Below are 6,213 nucleotides of genomic sequence, written 5' to 3' on the forward strand. Positions count from 1 at the left end.
GTTCTAGATCATTTTCAATGTGTAGGAGGCAAGCAATGAGAACTGCGGGAAGAGGGTTTTAGTTCCAACAACAAGACAAGGTCCTTTTTCAAGTCACACCAACCCCTCCAAAACACTTTTTACTGCCTAATGGAGGTGAAAGCACAAAAATGGTGGTACCAAGAGAATCTAAAACGCAAGGACTAAACCTTCTGCTCTACAAAAACTGACCCGGCCACCACCGACCACCCCAACTGACTGAAGAAGAAAACACCTGAATACAGCAGGAAACACATACTTCCTAACAGTGCAGTAAGTCCTAGTTAGTTAGCAAGTGAGACCAGAGGCGGTTTTTTCCTGAAAAGATAAAAATTCTAACAGTCAAAATAACGTGCCACACGCGTACACGCACACACGTGTACACAGGATATATGTTTCCTGAAATCCACTGAATCCTGCTTAAACCATTGACTAAAACTTGAATTCAAATTAGTTGTCCTAATGCTAATGAGATTTCTGGTGAATCACAAATAGTTTGAAGCAGGCCTGTTCCTTTGTAGCCACCAGTCTTTGATTAGTAAAAGGAAGTAGTTATTCTTTCTGATTCCCTAGTTCTTTGCAGTATTTAGAGTACTGTATCTCTGTTGTAGAATAGAGCTTGGTGCCTTAGATTTAAAAACTTTTTATACACTAGCTCTTTTATATAAAAGGCAGAGACAGTCATCCTAACAGATGTGTTTCTGATATTTTTCTGTACAAGTCTCACATGTTGAAACACTGTTACACTTTCATATAAATGTGTGCTCTATGCAATAAACTTTGCAGGTAAAGCAAAATAATAATAATAGTAATAACGTGCCAATCAGCTTACTTTCCCCCCACAAAGGCTGACATTATAACCACTGAACAAATTTTTACTACGTATATTCCAGCTCTGACAAAGCTACAAAAGACCAATTATATGTACTACAAATTGCTTCTCCTTCCTCATTTCAACATTAATTTATGTAAACAAAAAATGATGTAGGGGAATAAGGAACTGCCCTCACAGACTCGCTACAATCGTTACCTCGTGCCACCACAAGTCAACTGTGAGCTTAAATTCAGATGTTCCTCAACTCTTGCAAAGGATGGAATGCCTGGAAATCCCACTATCATCACAGATTAAGAAATACTAATATACTTAGCATAATGATATGAGAAATTAGTTATTTCATATTAGATTCCAGAATGCACATGGAAAAGACATCAAAGTTTAAGGAAAAATAGTGTAAGTTGAAAACATCCTGAAAATCAAGAAAATTATGGGGACTTCCCTGGTGGTGCAGTGGTTAACAATCTGCTCTGCCAATGCAGGGGACACGGGTTCGAGCCCTGATCTGGGAAGATTCCACATGCCACGGAGCAACTAAGCCCGTGTGCCACAACTACTGAGCCTGCGCTCTAGAGCCCGCGAGCCACAACTACTGAAGCCCGTGCTCCGAAACAAGAAAAGCCCGCGCACCGCAAGGAAGAGCAGCCCCCGCTCGCCGCAACTACAGAAAGCGCATGCGCAGCAACAAAGACCCGACACAGCCGAATATAAATAAATAAATAAATTTACACAGAAAATTATGTTCAACAACTTGGACTTTTCTCCTATGAACTAAGAAATGGCCATCACCGCCACCTGCCGTGATCAGGCTGCACTGGCGTAAACGTGTGCGACACGATGAGCAGCTGACATGAATGTGCACACGTGCAGCCGGCCTGCCCAGCAGAGGGGACAACTCCGCTGTGTAGCTCGGGCTCTTGACCATCTCCACCCTGGAGGTCAGACCTCTGCTTTAACAGAACTCCAGTCTCCTCCCACTCTCCACACATCACAAGCTTCCACAGGACATGTAGCGTCACTTTCCATCCACCACTCAATCCCTTGGCTCCAGGCGCACTGAACAAAGGTCCACACTTATTTCCTTACAACCACCTGCGCAGCTTCTACGACCTCGGGTTCGCCTGGAAAATCCTTCACAGCCTCCTGGTCTACTGGTGGGTGAATTTCTACTCCCCTAAGACTTAATACACACCCACCTAGGAAGTCCCCAGACTCAATACACACCCATCTAGGAAGTCCCCAACCTCAGCAGTGCTGGCCTAGGACAGCTGTCACAGCACTGATGAATCACTTCCTACTTATGACATGATAGACTGGTGAGCTGCTTGAGGGACAGACGTCTCAATGAATCCCCAAGGCCTGGTAAATAATAACTATTTCATTAAAATGTGATACCAACAAGAACTATTATTAGGCATTGCACTCAACAGTAAATGTACGTTCTTCCACTTCATCCACAAAACAACTTCGAGAAGCTATTATCCACATTTTACAGATGAGGAAACTGTTACCAAAAATGGGGTGAGGAGAGGGAACAGCCCATATAATACAGATATCAAGGAACTATCACCAGCGTCCACATTTCCATAACTCTACGCTAGTCTAGATTAAAGTTCTTTGAGGTAATTACAATTCCTTTCCACTACATATAAAACTTACAAAATACGTAACAAAGCTAAAAAAGAAGTTTTCAAATGAGTCAAGAAGGCATAGTCTTTCTGTGTTTTGAAAAGGTTACTGTATCTTTATTTCAAATAGCTCATTTAGGTTGGAAGCATATGCCACTATTACTTTACGTAATATGACTTTATAAGACTTGAATTTCAAACATCACCCCAGGCAGACCTTATTGTGTTCATTTAACTCCCCCCAAAATCCACCTGGATAAAGTTTTTTCAGGGCAACAGTAAATTTTTTAAAAAAAGAACAGACTTGTTGTTTCGAGGTGGAGGGGGGTAGGGGAGGGATGGATTGGGCATTTGGGGTTAGCAGATGCAAACCACAGAGAATGGATAAACAACAAGGTCCTACTCTATAGCACAGGGAACTGTATTCAACATCCTATAATAAATCATAATGGAAAAGAATTTTTAAAAAAGAATTTATATATATGTTTAACTGAATCGCTTTGCTGTACAGCAGAAGTTAACACAACATTGTAAATCAACTATACTTCAATTTTAAAAAAAAAGAAGCATGGTGAGTCTTCATAAATAAGCTAAAATGATACTGCTAGGAGGTTATAGCTGGTTTTGTTTTTATTTTACATCCTTTTTCGAGAGGAAGAAAACTGCAACAAGTTGGCAACCAGGAAGTCCTCTTAATTTTTTTTTTTAATTTTGGTTTTTTTGTTTTTGAGTGTCTGTGAAAGCCCGGGGCGGGGGGTGGGGGGGGGATCTGGGAAGGACTGTGTTAAAGCACCAGCCTCCACACAGCACTGCAGTTGGAGAGGTTCATTTTGAACCTCAGCCAAGATATGCAAAGCTAATTATGGAACTGTTAATTACTAAATGTTTAAAAGGTTATTTGAAGGTGACTAAGTTTCCACCAATATTGCAAAAGAATGTTAATAATTTTTACCATAAATTCAAGTCCTCACTTGTTCAGAGCCACATGCTAATACAGTTTGAAATTGGTTTTTCTGTAATAAATGTGTATTTTTTTAACCTCCAAATTCAAATATCATTGTTATGAAAGCTAAATGCTTGTGGCCAGTCATTACTTTGTGAGACATGCTTTTCAAAAGTGCACCCAGACCATTAAGTTGTGTTTTACGAACAAAAACTACTTAAGGAACAAATTATTTATTACTAGAGCCCCAAAGTGAGCCAAAATATAATCAAAGTGTAAGTTGTCAGATGAAAATATAAGACTGCTCATAAACAATGATAAAAAAGAGATGGAAAATTTATCTGTCATAGACACAATTCTTCCACTAGATTTGAAAGTTAAATATTCACCAGAGATACTCTTTTGTGCAGATTCTCATAATTTAAAGTTCTCTGGGCTAAAGGCATTTTTTCAGCCTTCTCATTATGACTCAAGACATATTCTACTGAGTGACTTTTGCAAAGAATTAAGTCTCGTACTGTTAAGAGCTCTCCAATGACAAATTCATGAATTAGCAACTAAATCAAAAGGTGTAATAGCCAAAAAAAAAAATTTCAGTAGTGAAGAACAAAGTAATATTATTAACTAGGAAGGGATGAGGCAGGAGCTGTTTTACACAAACCATTTTAAAAAGTAACTTTTACAACTAGCTAAAAATACATCATATTAGATCTTTAAAGTAGAAGAATATTCTGCAATAGATGTTTCACCTGAAAAACTAAAAACAGGCATTTAAACACTCTACCTAAGCAATCTGAAAGGGTCTGAATCCAGTAAGTTAATAATATGGTTTAGAAAAATCATTTTATTGTTTAAAGACTTGGGGGGAAAGCTGTTTGTAATTTATCTACATCTTTCACTTCACTTAATTGCTTAGGTGACCAAGCTTCCCATGTAAGTGATTAAAGACATAAACCCAAACAGTTTGATAAAGCAGTTGCTTAAGAGTCCTGTTTCTCAACAGAGGTGCACTGAAAAACATTAATAGAACATTTAGTGCCCCTTATTTTCAAGGAGGTTTGTTACTGAGAATACAGTGCCCCGATGACTAGAACTTAGCCACTTTCCAGACACACAATATGGGACACACACTGGATTAAAGATGGTTTTTCTTGTCCTCTCAGAGTATCAGGTGAAATAGTGACAGCCCCTTAAATATGAATATGTGAGATTTAGCTAAAAATTCGAGTGACAATTTTGTTTCTCCTTGCCATTCCCCCTCTAGTGACGTGCCTAAATAAACAGGAAAATGGGTTTCCATTTTCCAGGTGGGCATGAAAAGCTTCCTAATTTCATAACACTCTTCAAAGTTCCTGTGTTTGCACTGAGGCTCTCCCCACCCCCAGATACTCTTTGAGCTAACTTCTTAGGTCACACAAGTGACAGCATGATTACTTCTAGGCAACTGAGTGACCTCGTACAAAACCACGTCTTCACAGGGTTTGGGAGACAAACTGGGTTGGTAGGGTTAAAAAAAAAGAAAAAAGGAAGAAAATGAATTTAACAAAAAATATTTATATATTTTCCTCTTTTCTTTTAAGGCACCTTTCTTTTGCCTGCCATAAGAATCGTACAAACTCCTTCACCAAATCTATCCTTAGAAACAGAAGGGAGCATGACAGCAAAACTTTCCTAATTCATATCCGTCTGTCCATATCAAGTTTATTTAATAGCTCTGCTTTTATATTACAAACTTCTAACCCTCGAGCACTCAAGAGAAAAGACAGGGCAGAAAAACTTCCAGCCCTTGCATTCACAAAGCACTCAACAGAAAAGGTACCTGCTACCAAAACATTTTTTTTTTTTACTTCTGAGTAAATTTCAAACTTTCAGAAAAGTAATTATTTTTGACAAGCCAGGTGAAGGTGGAAAACATTCACATTTCCATCTACTTTCTCTTTAAAATAACAAATAAACATGTAGGTCCGCATTACTAATAACCAAGGGAGCATCAGTGTTAATAGGGTGGACACTTAGGAATGTTCAAAATGTTTGGTAGGCTTCTCTAAGGTGACTTGTTCTATGAAGGTTTGGTGGGGGAAACGTGCTGCTTTCAGACGGTCAGCGAAGCGTTCACGTTCTGGTGTCAGTAGCAACTGGCCCACTTCTGACTCGGGCCAAGTTCTGTGCTGGTCGGTTTTCACTCTGTTCTCCACAACCCGTGCATAAACAGGGAAGTTTAACAGCTCATTTCTCTGGCACAGTCCGCACGCGGTCACAGTGGAGGTTCTGTCTCTTCCAGTTTTGTTGGGGGACACACCCCCCTCCACCCACCTTTTAGTAGCTTTCGAGTCATTGCTATTCTAATCAACCAACCGGAGATTCCACCTCCCCGCTCTCTAATTTCCACTAAAGGCCTCTGACATCATTTTCTGACCTGCCTTGCTAGATTCTAATATTCTCGGCATGTGTGATTTCACTTGGCACTTCAAACTGAAAGGCATTGAAACATTTCACCGAAATGGGCTTTTCCATCACACTGTGACCGGGAACGTGCATTTTCAGCTGCAGGAGACTGAGTGACTGACAACTTACAACCAACAGGAGATGCAGCAGGCACCTGAGAAGCAGTGCAGCCAGAGCAGAAAGCACGACCTCCCTTGTTTTCAATACAGTAATCCTGTGGAATAGGAACTTTCTGGAGACACTGTGAAATGAATTTGCCTTGCAAAACTACCACCCATCTTCCACAGTCTGGTAAACGAGTGCAATCTACCTACGAACCCTAGATGTGAAGGCTCCATCAGAAA

At 39.9% G+C, this 6,213-nt stretch overlaps 1 protein-coding gene across 4 annotated transcripts in view; it reads right to left on the reverse strand.

The window, feature by feature from the left end:
• Positions 1–6,213, reverse strand: part of RAPGEF2 (Rap guanine nucleotide exchange factor 2) — a 248,568-nt gene that overhangs the window by 241,071 nt on the left and 1,284 nt on the right. The gene's annotated exons all lie outside the window — the stretch shown is intronic.

Source organism: Eubalaena glacialis, chromosome 5 (assembly GCF_028564815.1).
Source record: "Eubalaena glacialis isolate mEubGla1 chromosome 5, mEubGla1.1.hap2.+ XY, whole genome shotgun sequence".
Classification (NCBI taxonomy): Eukaryota; Metazoa; Chordata; class Mammalia; order Artiodactyla; family Balaenidae; genus Eubalaena; species Eubalaena glacialis.